Below are 13,266 nucleotides of genomic sequence, written 5' to 3' on the forward strand. Positions count from 1 at the left end.
GTTCTCTGGGCAGGGCGGCAGTGACACCATGAGGGCCACTTATATTCTTCTCCATCAAGCTCTCAAACATCCTCCTATAGATTACTATTTTTAACTCCTGTTTGTGTATGTTGGAGGATCTCTTGAAATCGACACTGTTTAAGGCTCAGAGTCAAGTGCTCACAGTGAAGTGTGAATGTTGCTGTCAAATATATGTTTCCGCTAACGCCTGTGTGATGTAGCTAATCTGACTATACACTTCTAATTGTGCTACCTCTTTGCCCAGATGTTCAGCCCTATGCCCTCTCCCTACTTCCTCTTATGGGAGCAGCAGCCTGAGGCTATTTACATCAGTATCTGTAGAGTAATTACCATACAGTTTTATATAATGCCAAGGCAATCATAGGGGTGATAACATGCAATTAAGCAGTGTTCTCTGATTTGTACGTAGGCAATCTTGCATCTCTCCAGCCTCGAAGATAAAGTGCCCATCTCAAAATGTCAGATTCTAGTGGCTTAATCTGATTATTTTCAATTAATATGCATGTCTCTCTATCCTGGGATTGCTGCCGTTATTGACATTGATAAATTGAGCTCATTTCGATCCGAACTTCGACCAGAGACACCCCATTTGGTTGAATGTCACCTGTTATACTTTTTCCTCCTCTTGCTTCTGTATTAGTTTTTCCCCTATCTTCAGGCTATGTGCACTAGAAGTGAAATCTTCCACATATGAATCATTTTTAAGATTAGGGAAGTCTTGAAAGGAGCAACATAACCATTGAGGGGTGTTGGGATGTAATTGTTTGTCATGTCATTTCTCCACCTTGCAAATTCCCCTGTGAGACCTATTGGAAGGGAGTAGGCAGCCGTGGATGACAGGCGCCAGGGGGGCTAGGTGTTTATAGCGTTGCCCAGGAGAGTAGTGCCGGCCTGGGCCTCGAGAGACAGTGCCGTCTGCCTGTCTTACCCCAACAGCCTCACAATCTCAGCCACAGAAAAGCTTGTGAATGTCATTGAGGAAAAACAAACTAACCCTCTGTCAACAAGAATTGGATGTTTGAGGTTGACGATATATTTATGGAGGAATACATCTAATTTTTCTCAACATTTAGAAAAAAGGGAGATCTGAGCTGCTGTAGCGAGCTCAAACGGGTAGGCAGCTCCGTCACATTTGAGCAGATTCTTCCATCTAGCCTGAGGGAGCGTGGTGCTCACCGTTTGAAGATTAAAACATCCACTGTCATTTCCTGCTCCAGTGGTTGCTTTCCCAAGAAGAGTGGAGATATGAATTGTATTTTCCACCCCCTTCAGAGCTGATTATCGAGAGCCAGCCTTTCAGTGGCCTCCATGTTTCATGGTGGTCTCAGGAACAAGCCACCAAAGAGGCGGAATCGGAGGGGTGTAGATCAGCTGTGTGTTGTATTTGTGTAAGCCATTGTTCCAACCAAATACAAAAGGTGAAGCATGGCTAAGTCCTTTCTACTTCCTTATGTGGCTCTTGTGTGCGTGTGGGCACAGCCGCGTCCACGTATCTCCCTTCACACGCATGTGCCTCTGTCTGTTTTTATGTGTGTTGCTCTATTGGCGAGTCTCTGAATGTGGTTGTTGGTGTGTTTAGACCCTCCATTTAGTCTTCCCCCTTAGCCCATCAGTGCGTTGTCAGCAGCACGTCCAGTCCAGAGAAAGGCCCGGGATAGGACTAGGTGCGTGGTGGGGGGCTCTAATAGAGCCATCAGTCAAGTGCCTGTCCAGCCGACCATACCACAGGGCGTTAGCGTTAATGCTGAGGCACATGGCGTAAGCGCTGAGGAGCAAGGCTGTTTGTCAAAGTGCATCCAATGTGAAGGAAGTTGTTAGTTAAGTGTGTTTGCCCTGTCACACGGCTGCATGGCTATCCCACTGGAACATGTTCTTTGGCTGCTTTGGGGTTTTTTTTCTTCCTTCTTTATGCTAGCACAACTTTAGCATAGATTTTTTTATGGTGCGTTGTTTTCAAATAAATTAATCACAGTTAGTGAAGAAACAATTAATACATTAACAGAAAGTTAATGAACAGCAATTTGGATTTTCAATTAAGTCATTTATCAAGCAGAAACATGAGGATTTGCAACTCTACTGTTTTATATGTCATTGCAAACGGAATATCTTTGGGTTGTGGATAACCAAGACATTTGAAGACATCTGTTTGGACTCTGGAAAAACGGTGATGTGCAAATCAGTTAATCTGAAAAATAATCAGCATATTAAAACCATTTCACAAACACAGACCTGCTAGTAAACAAATGACTGCAAAATATCTCATAGTTTCCAAATATTTCAGACTTAGTTTTAAAGAAATGTGTATTAGATGATACACAAAACATCTAGAATATTTCCTTTAAAGGAATTGTGCAGCGTTTAAGTCTTGGGTTTAAGTATTTTGGAAAGTTTAAACATCATATAGTTTGAATTAAGAGTTGGAACAAGTCATTTTGGAATATATTTGATATTGCCAATGAGGATTAAGATTATTTTATAAAGCAAGTTAAAGGAAAACAAAAAAGGGCAAAACTGGAAGTTAAGAGCTTAAATAATAATGACGCCCTACTCACAATTACTGTGTAACACATATTTTTTGGTACGAGTGGTCTAACTAGTAGCATGAACCCTCTATGGCTATTTTAAGAGGTTGGCCCAAAAAGTGTGTGTGTCTGTGTGCAAGCCACTTCCTGTGTGACCTTCTGGAGTGTGAGAGGAGCCACAGTAAGACGCACACTGACTCTGCATGGAGCAACAGCCAACACTGCCCACTCTGCATCATCAGATCATCAGATCAGCATATCACTCCTCTTCTGTTGCATCACACATCATCCCTCGCCACTTTTCATGGCTATTTTTGCATGCCATTTTAACCCTGACCTGTCCTACTACTGCTTCTTTTCCATATCTAATAATTGGTATTTTATGTAAATTTGGGACTAGACAGATATAACATGAGAAAGCAGGAGTGTGTTTTTATGGTGGTGTTCATTATAGATTACAAAGAGATAGATTTTCAGTAATTAATATATTAACCAGGTGTTGTTGAGGGTGATATATGACCTGTATATTCATACTTGTTTTGTAACCTCCACTGAGACACCTTGTTTGAAGTAAACAATACCTTTCTGCAGATTTGGTTGTTTAAAATAGAAAATAATTCAAATACATACCTGAGCTTATTTACATAAAAACATGTTTTCTGAAAAAAATAGCACATTTGCACCTCAGGAAGCTATATTGAAAAAGGAAAGGTACAAATAGACTTTATGGAAAATATTTCTGACATACGGCGCATCTCGACACTTCTTTGAGAGGAGAATGTTGCCTCGGGCTGAAATTGAAATGGTTCAGCTGTTTCCAATACAACACTCTCTTTTAGCAAAAACAGAAGTGGAGATGTAAAGATAGCACATGTTGGAGCTTATAGATCTTATGCTCACATGGGACTTGCTGCTTGTTTAGAGAATCTCTGATCAAAGCCACCCCTCCTGAGAATGGCTTTATTAGATTTCACACCTTCCCCCTAGGAGCCGAAGAAAAACACAAGCATACTTTTCTACATCAATAAATATTCATTTTTCCCTCTCAGATCAATCCTCTTTTTCAAGTTTGTCATTACATTGCAACACATTACGGTTTATCAGGTCAAAATGATGACCATTTTAACACAAATGTCCCAATGATAAATATTTTTACCTACAGGTTATAAGCCTTGTAAAATCATCTTATGTCCCCCGCCCCCCCCCCAAAAAAACCCCAAACCTTCCTGGTGATGAACTGCAGTCTCATCAGCATAACGACAGAGGAGGAAAAGCAACGCCATCTTTTAATTGGCTGGGATTAAGTTTGGATTGAGAAGACTTTTTGGTTGAATGAGATCTGGGCACGCTGCCAAATGAATAGAAAATGGTGTTCTCTTCCTCTCGACTGGCCATGGCACTCCCTCGTCATTAGTAGGGAGCGCCTGTGAGCCATTCCAGATTTGATTTTAATAATGCCAATGTCTTCATTTTGCCTCCCAGCCTCCTTAAATTGTGGGTTTTGGGGTAAATGAAATGCAGTCCCCCTCCTCCCCTTACCCATTTAGGAACTTAGATAAAAACACCTCTCAATTCTTTTGATTCCCTGCTCGAGGAGTATCAGGTGTGTCTGGCAGGAGTGTTTGAGGGCAATCCTCTGAAATTGAGGAATTGTATTAGCTTCCATGAAATAGAGTTTGCTTTCACTGAGGGGTGTTGAAATAGAGTGAACCTCTCTCTGCCCTGTGATGATGTCTTATCTCTTTGTTATGTTAAAGGCGCATCAATGTTTTGGTTTCACGATTGATTTTTAATAAGATCTTCTTAATATTTCTATGTGGGTCCATTTACTATATCACATATTCCCTCCTTATGGCCTCATGATCACAACATAGTGTTTGACAGATAGCGCCACAATGTCCCTGTTTCACCTTTTCAAGTGCTGCTATTGTCAGCATACAAACAAACAGGCAGAGTGCTGTTTCCTGCTCTCCCCAAATGAACTGTCTGGCCTGGGAGCCGGCTAAAGCCAGGGGTTAGAGCTCCATTTTTCTCCCTCCTCGCCACGTCACCATGACAACGGATATAGAAATCACACTGTCTCCTGGGAAGAAAGCCTGGGTGACACCACACAGTGGCACTTTTGTGGTACATGAGGAGAGCAGGGTTCATTTAGGCGAGCCGGTCAAGGATGAGTATTCAGCCCTCTGAAGAGGAAAGATCAGGCTGGACATAGAGAGGGGAGGGAAAGAGGCCTTGGTAAAAGAGCTGTGATATGGTTCCAACCACTGAATTCACCAGCCGGAAAGAGAAAGGTGACCGATTCATTTATTACTAAAATAGCCAACAAGCCTGTGAAGACCTGGTTTTTATCTGAGGGGTCTTTAAAAAAAACACAAAAATATAATGTTTTACTTCCTTTTTCAAAATGCTTAGTGCAATTTGCAGGGAATCTTAAATTATATCATTCATGCATTTCTATTTAGCTTTTACTAATGCGATTCTTCATCTTCAATCAAGGGTTGTATAAGACATGAGAGGCCTCTACTGGCTGCCGTGGTCCTAACATCTGTCGCGTTAGTGGGAAACAAACCACATTTTACACAGGGGACTATGACATAAGAGGCATTTGGAGGAAGCAGCTACTGTAAAATAAGCAGAACAGCAAAGTCTGAAATGAAATCCAAGCGCAGCTGTATATAGTGTGGCTTATAGTTGGAAGGCTTATTAAGATTCAATGCGCACATTGTTTGATGGATTAAATCTAAGAACTGAAAAGTCTTCTTCCTCTCTGTGTTTAAGAGCATGTGTCTAAATCCGTTCAATAAAACAGTCAAAGGCTTCACACTGTTCGCTGAACAATAAAAATCGATACCATTAAACACTTCTTTAAGAAACCTTAAGTGTTTCCCCAGAGGCCTTGTCGGTTTCTATGTATCATATCTTTTTACAGTCTCTTGTCAATAAAACATTCGGAGGATCTTAAATTCTTCATTACATCTCTGAGGCAAAAGGTCTCTACACGTCTGTCTACTCCCTTCCCTTTGCCAGCGTTTTGAAGATTCAGGTAACTGATAGATCAATAGACAATATTCTTAGAGGAGTGTGCGTACCTTTCATGCAGCGCTAACTTGTTTCTTCCTGCACCCCGGCTGTCTGGGGCATCCGTCCAATCAGAGGATCCCGTAAGAAGCGGTCCGACCACAAGCCTGATCATTCGCTTCCTGAATGCATTCCAATTCCTTCACAGGCGTATAAGCAATTTTTACAGTAGTTAAGCAGAGGTGGAACTGCTTCACATAATCTTGCTTAGACCGTCTCCACTGTCGGCCCAGTGACAAATCATGTTAAATCCCAGGCTGAGCTCAAGCACAAAGTGGAATAAGCTTTTTTTTTTTTTTTTTTTTTTTGTGGCAATAAACATCCGAGTATGGACAGCGCAAACACTCCTGCGATCAGTGTTATCCATCCTTTCAGAACACGAAAACATCCTCCACCCAGCACAGCACAGCACAGCTTGTGGTAATGGATGTTTAATTTGTGTCCGTTTTCCCTGGACTTATTATTCCCTTTTCAAAATGTAACCAAACTATACTTCTGAGTTAAAACAGCATGTTCTGACAGCATTTACAGCATGTTGTGCTGGATTTGATCAGTGATGTTAGGTCGTGATCTCAAGCTACTAAGGGTCAGGTTTGGTATGATGCCTGAGGGTGTCAAGCAGGTCAGTTAACTATTAACCAGGTCAGGTTATTTACTCCTTCTTTCTCTTCTTTTACCAACTTAACCACTGCTTTCCATGTCTAACTTGACACTAACTTGATTCTTGGGAGCAGCTTTAATTGTTTAACCTTAAGCTGACCATGACAAAGTAGCCTTTTCAAACTCACCAACAGGCTTACTTCCACTACAAATAACAATGTTGTGCAATAGCATTCAAGTCCAGAAAACACACACAATTACACAAAACACAAATATAGTACGACAGTGACGGGATACTGACAGCATCACATGTGTTCTTCAACTAATTAAATGTTTTTAATACAGAAATATGCATAGAATTGTAATTATGTTGCAGTTATTCTTTATTCTGTACACCCCATACTATCATTCATTCATCTTTATACTCTAAACTGATGCTAAACTGCATTTTATAGTTCTGGTTTTAACATAATACAACAAACAAGTTCAATCTAATCTAGGGTTGCAACTAACGATTATTTTCATTATCAATTAAACTTTCCATTATTTTTTCTCTTGTTAGGTTAATAATTTCTGCTGTAAAACACCAAAAAAGCAAAAAAAATGCCCCAAAACATTTCCCAGAGTGCAAGGGGATGTCTGAAATAGTGCGTTTAGTGCAACCAATATTCAATTCACAAGTGAAAAGCAGCAAACCCTCACATTTGAGAGGGTAGAATCAGACATTTGACATAAATGATTAATTATTTATCAAAATAGTTTATTTTTCTACACTTCGACCTTTTCAGCTCTAATCTTTACCACTGCCATTTGACAAAAATTAAATTAAAGACTAACAATATGAGGCACTGGCGAAGGATCTAATAAGCTGGAGGTTTAAAGAGCAACTGCAAATAATATTTCTTACTTTTTAACCTGGTTTGTGTTCTTAATCTTATGTGTACCCACAACTTTGTTTTTTTTTCCCCACTACTGAGACTGACTCTTGACGCTTCCTAGTCTTGGGGCCCTCTGAGGCCCCAAGACCGCCGCATCACCCTGCCCCCCCCCTCCCTCCCCTTCTCTTCCCCCTTCACCCCATCCTGTCTGAGCTTCATCAAAGCAAAAGTAGCTCAAGGATTGCTAATGCTTCAGATGGTAGCACTAGTCCTAACAACCCAGAGGTTGAGGAATTCTTTGCAGCAGACTAAGGTCATTTTTTTCCCTCCTTTCTCTCCCCCCTTCTCTCCCTTACTTTCTCTCTCCATCTAACCCCCTCTCTCCCCCAAAATGCTTTTCTCTATTAATCAGAGCTCACAGCTCAAACTGGTCTTCAACTTCCTCCCCAATCCTCGCTAAGCCTGTCATTTCTGGCTATTATTTACTTTAATGGGCTTTGGCTGATCCCTGGCGAAGCCTTGGATCTGAGAATAATGCGGCTGAGGGTAGCAGGCCCAGACGCAAGCGCGGGGCTGCCTGTAGATTAGCTATGGCAGATGGGCTTTACAGGGGCTTCCTGTGAGCAGGAGTGTTGATTGAGAGGGCATAATGAGAGAGGTGGTGTCCTCACAATGGACCCAGCCACCTCGCTGCACCTCTTGCGTCCAAACAACCCCCCATTCTCCGAGCCCCTCTGCGCTCTCTCTCTCTCTCACTCTCTCTCTCTCCCCCTCTCTCTCTCTCAGTCGCTCTCTCTCTCTCTCTCTCCTCTGTGTGGAAGTCGGAGTGCAGAAACAAGCACAAAAGCAACTGTAAATAACCATGAATGTTAATCCAGCATTAATTGGTTCCCTCTTAAACTGGGTGTGCACTTTCACAGGCTGGGCTCCGCTGCGGGTCATTAAAGGCATAGACCCCTTCTCATTGTTTACTTAACGAGCTGCCTCTATATTTCAAGAGACAGACTAATAAAATTGACCATGGCTACAGTATCAAGATGACCTCACTTGATTGTGTTTTGTCTGAAAGAGAAAAGTGTAAAATCTGAGCGATGATACGTGTGTTTTCTCACAGCGCGCAGATGTCTCATAGAAATCGTCCCTTTACCCCGCAAGTTTCTACTTTTAAAAAACACTTTCTCCACACGCCCCAAAAAGTAGACAAAACTGTGAAGCGGCGTCATTGTTGTCATGACTTGCTCTCCGGTGTTGCTCCCTCACCCGTTTCTCTGTGGTGTTGACACTGGGCCATGGGCCATGCTGGGGCAAACACTCTGCAGATGAAGTGTGGAAAACCCCGCAGTAGTCCCGGGGTCAAGTTTGTGTACAAGAGTTAAAATTTTGTTGCGTCCGACTCTCTCTGTCTCCAGCTCTGGAAGTTTCCACACAAGGGCCACTACACAATCCACAGACTCCAATTATCCCCTTCCTCTGAGCGCCTTAAGCAAGTTTTTCTAAACTCCTTTCACTTCGCTCTTGTCAAGCAATGAAAGAAAAACTAACCACCATGTCAAGAGAACTCAGCTGCCTAGCAACAGGGCCACAGTTTAATTCTGATTTGCTTCAGGTTTTGAGTAATGGGAATTGACAATGTTAAGCCAGTCACAAGTGTTGTTTGTCACCTCTGAAATGCAAACAAAAATGCATTGTTTTTCCAAAGTATTGAGCATGATTGATGTTTAGAGACCACAATGGTATCATTCATTTCTCCCTTGTGTTTTTGCCAGGATTGATGTCATATCTTTTCATGGCAAGTTAAAGGTTTTGAAGGAGCATGAAAATGCACAGCTTTTCATCTCGCAGCAGACGGCAGCGCGGCGCATGCATTCCTATAACTGGTGAAGTTTAATGATTCTATTCAGCCTCTGTTCATCTCACCCAGAAATAATTTAATAAGAAACTTTGGCCTTTAGAAGTCTCTGTGTCCTGTCACAATAGTCGAAGGACAGACAAAAGACAACCCGAACACAACAAAGAGAGAGTCCTGAATATGAAAGCCTTTGATACCCTTCATTCATTTGTTCTGTGACTTTTTGTAGGATTTGTTCTTCATGACAGACTTTGATGCTGAAATATTGGGACTTACAGCTAAACGCATGGTTATGAGTATCGACAGTAAATATGTAAAAAAAGATCAAATGTCCAATTTTAGAGTTGATAAAAGTTTAGGATCAGAAATTTTAAATCTCACTGGAAATGGACTTGCTTTGTATTTTGCGTACACACTGTACTATTGATACGTTTTTTTTGTCATATGAGCTCCTGTATACATTACATAGAGTACATGTGATAGGTGGAATTTGGAGAGATTGTTAGAATTTAGAGATTTTTCATTTGTTGATTGAGCAGTAATACTGTGTCAAAGCAAAAAAAGTGTTATTTCTACAATGATTTAATCCAGCATTTATCTAATTTAATTGCTATTTTAATTTTTTTTGTCAGAATAGTTTGATCTGCAGTCATTCTTATAGAGTTATGTTTTATTTTTTTAAAGGTTTTATTGGTTCATTTAGAGCCATAAATGCACTTTTAAACCTAACATATTAATATTTCCTCTGTAATTTACACCATTTTGGATATTCCTCTGTGTCCTACGCAAGCTTTTTTTTTTTTTTTTTTCCACTGAACTGTGCTTGATTGTATGATTTGGAAGCTGGTAATTTCTTCTGCTCCGAAGAGCATTTTTCAAAGGCGCAAATGACACAATAAGAAAGCCATCCATCACAAAGGAAAATTAGTGTAGAAATAAATGGCAGTCTTTGCCTCTCTCTTCTGTGTCCCATGTGAAGCTTGGATGAATATTGAGGCAGACAACAGAGAATAGTCAACAATAACCTCAGTGACATCAAAGGCTCAGACAGTGGTATTGGGAAAGCCCACAGAGGGCCAAAGACAAAATAAACAGTGGCTATGTCGAGCCCCATGTTTCTCCACCTATAACTCCCCCCTTCACAAGCGTTACTGTTGCAAGTCTTCAGAGTGAATCCTGCATCCATGCTGCTGTGTTTATGATGCCTTCTGCAATAGATTCTAAAGCTTAATCTTCGTTAGAAATAATTTTCTCCCACCTGGGGTTAACACTGGCCTCAGTGATAATGCGCCATCTTATCCTTACCAGACATAAGAGAACAAAAAAAAAAAAAAAAAAAAAGACTTAATTTTCTTAATTGTGAAAAACCCCGCTGTTCACTTTGTGTGTCTTGCACGCATTGCTATTTCAAAGCAGGTTTCAATATATGGAAACTGTAATCTCTTGCAAGCATTTAGGTTCTCCTTTATATGCGGTTCAATTCATGTTGTATGAAGTGACAGTGAAATGTATGTAATATCAGCACAAAAGTCATGCATATGGTGCGTGTAATTTCAGAAGCTTACATCATGACTGCGTCTCCCGTTTATTTTGCCCTCTATGATCTTATCGCAATACATGCTTCCATATTTAACATACAGCTACTTTGATCAAACATACATAATTTTAATAACAGGTCTTGTAATTATCAATTATATCATTTAGCACAACAGTAGAGAGAAATGTGGCGAGACGATGAAAGGTTACGAGTCTGTCATTACTTAAACAAAAAGAAAGAAAACGTATATTCCAACAAGAGTAGAATGCATATCTATACGCCACAGTCATGACGTCTCATCTTCTTTTGGAAGTAGCTCATTTATAATCATCAACATGGTGAAATAATCAAGAACTACACCACCACAACAAATAGTGCTTGGTGTGAAAAACATATCTTATGTCTCTCAGGTTCTGACGTTGTCTGAAATGTCTTTCTGCATCTATAACAAATGGCTTTTAGCACTCATGCCATCTGTCCTTAATGAGTCCATTTTCTCTCCGAGCCATTTCCATACTGTATTGTGCATTGCCTTACATGCATTTGCATAATTGTTCAAAGATTTTGCGCCAAAATAGATATCCATGCTGGGAGTGAGTGTGCGAGGATGAAGCCAGAGAAGAAAAGAAAGGGGGAGAAAGACGGCAGAGTGAAGATGTTTGTGAAATAATGTGCAGGGAAAATCAATTTTTTTCCCTCTAAGCCTCACAGTAACCTAATCAGGAGTTGCTTTATCTGCTAATCCACATTTAAACTTTAACCTGTAGGGGGGCTCTTTGTGTTAGTTAATGTAAGCATAAAAGCAGAGGCCGGCCTGAATGACTAATCAGATCCATCATACATTGTACGACTAAATAGCTTTTCCAAAAGGAAATCAGAATTAGTGTGACTTCCATCTAAGGAGAAGCAGGGTAAACTTTAAATGAAACAATGGCCAATATAACAAAATGGTGGAGTGGAATAAATTAGTGTTCAAAAGGCAACTTCTTAATCAGCTCAGCTGTCTAAGCCAGACAGAAACGGGATGTTGGGTCATTTGGTAAATGAAGGCATGGAAGGGCAAACCTCAAGATGCAGATAGGCAGCTGCTAATGGAGCCAAGTAAGAAATAAAATGGAAGGACAGGCATATAAAACAGGAACAAATGCTTGCAATCTAATAAAAAGTAATTTGAAGGAAATCTTTACAGGCCCACAGGACACACTGCAGCTAAGATGATAAATGACAGTCATGACAGATGACATATTAGGCTTTTAATATTTCAGTATATAAAGAGAATTAGAAGTTTGAGCTCAAAGCAGGACGTAAATGAGATCATCTAACAACAATGGTTAATTCATTGCAGTATTTTCAATGTATCAGCTGCTATAGCTGACTTTCTATTGAATAGACACGCCAGCTGAGCAAAAAAAGCGGACCTTGATAATTTTGTCTTTGTGCTTAGAAAAGTCTTCCAAACCCCTTTTCTGTAGAATCTATCTTATAACCGATAGAAAAATAAACTAGAATATAATAAAAAGCATTTGTTTAACGTCTCACAATCAACATAAACTATGAATATTCATAAAGGCTCTGAGACAATGCATTATTTACCATGACACAAATACTCCTCATTGGATTCTGAAGTCAATTACCTGTCACAACTGCTACATGCTAAATGGTGCAATTCACGTGAGAGATCAAGAGAATTTTCTTTTTTTTTTTTTCCTTTTTCACAGCATTAAACATCTGTTGACAGAGTTCACGTTTACTCCGGTGGGATTAGCGCTTTAATTTGTTTTCCTTTAATCTTACATTACATTGTGTCGAGACACTGGATCCATGTCTATAGAACAACAGTGACATATTTAGTGAAAGTGATTCTAACTAAACTAATACAGCTTTTTTTCTTCTTTTTAGATTATAATCATTCCTTTGTTACAGACTGTACTGTAGGCTACTGTTTATATCTATCTGTGTAAAAACTGAGCTGGTGATGCTCTCCAATTACAGTAGTTTTTCTGCTTTTATCCACCATTAACACTAAAATGCTCTTGGATTCAAAGCAGAGAGAGAGAGGATTAAAAAAAAAAAAAAGAACAACATGTCACTTCCCCCTTATCAATGTATCTAACTATATAATTTTCTCTCCATTAGAGACTGGGACATGCTTCTGTATCAGTATTACCATATCACACAGTAAGGCATGCCGTCAAACCCATTTCATGTTGCATTTAATTATTTTTTTCACTCCTTTTCTCTATCTGTCCCTCTCCTTCCCATGAAAAAAAAAATATCACCTGAACCATGATGATTATGGACCTCATGATTCATCTCACAGAAAATCCAGTAAGACTGTAAGAACTGTTGCTCACTTTTGTTAAATTAGAAAACTTGTGCAGCCTTTAAATCTGGAAGGAGTTACTGGTTTTCACCAGTTTGACACTTAATGAGAGTAAAACAGGCGTAAGGACTGATTCAGCTGTCATCACAGGTCTTTGCTGTTCATTTCCTTAAAATTTATAAGAAAGAACACACAAAATCCTATCAAACAGAGCCTACTTGCATATTGCTGTATGGATAATACAAACACTAGCGTATGTAATTAGCTCACTGTATGAGAAAGGTTGAAAACTAGGGGATGTCATCAAGGTGATTATCATGTTCGTTTTAATAAAAAGGTAGCTGCTCCCATGGTATGTATGTGTAGTGTATTTATGAATCATGCATGCTCCTAGGGTACTAAATAAGACCAGGCCACTGGAAGATTGTGCTGTGGTCTCTGTGCAGGAAACTATG

The 13,266-nt window shown here is 40.0% G+C and overlaps 1 protein-coding gene across 7 annotated transcripts in view; it reads right to left on the minus strand.

Annotated features, from left to right (window-relative positions):
* Positions 1–13,266, minus strand: part of zic4 (zic family member 4) — a 112,640-nt gene that overhangs the window by 69,947 nt on the left and 29,427 nt on the right. The window lies entirely within an intron of this gene.

This window comes from Thunnus thynnus, chromosome 21 (assembly GCF_963924715.1).
Source record: "Thunnus thynnus chromosome 21, fThuThy2.1, whole genome shotgun sequence".
Classification (NCBI taxonomy): domain Eukaryota; kingdom Metazoa; phylum Chordata; class Actinopteri; order Scombriformes; family Scombridae; genus Thunnus; species Thunnus thynnus.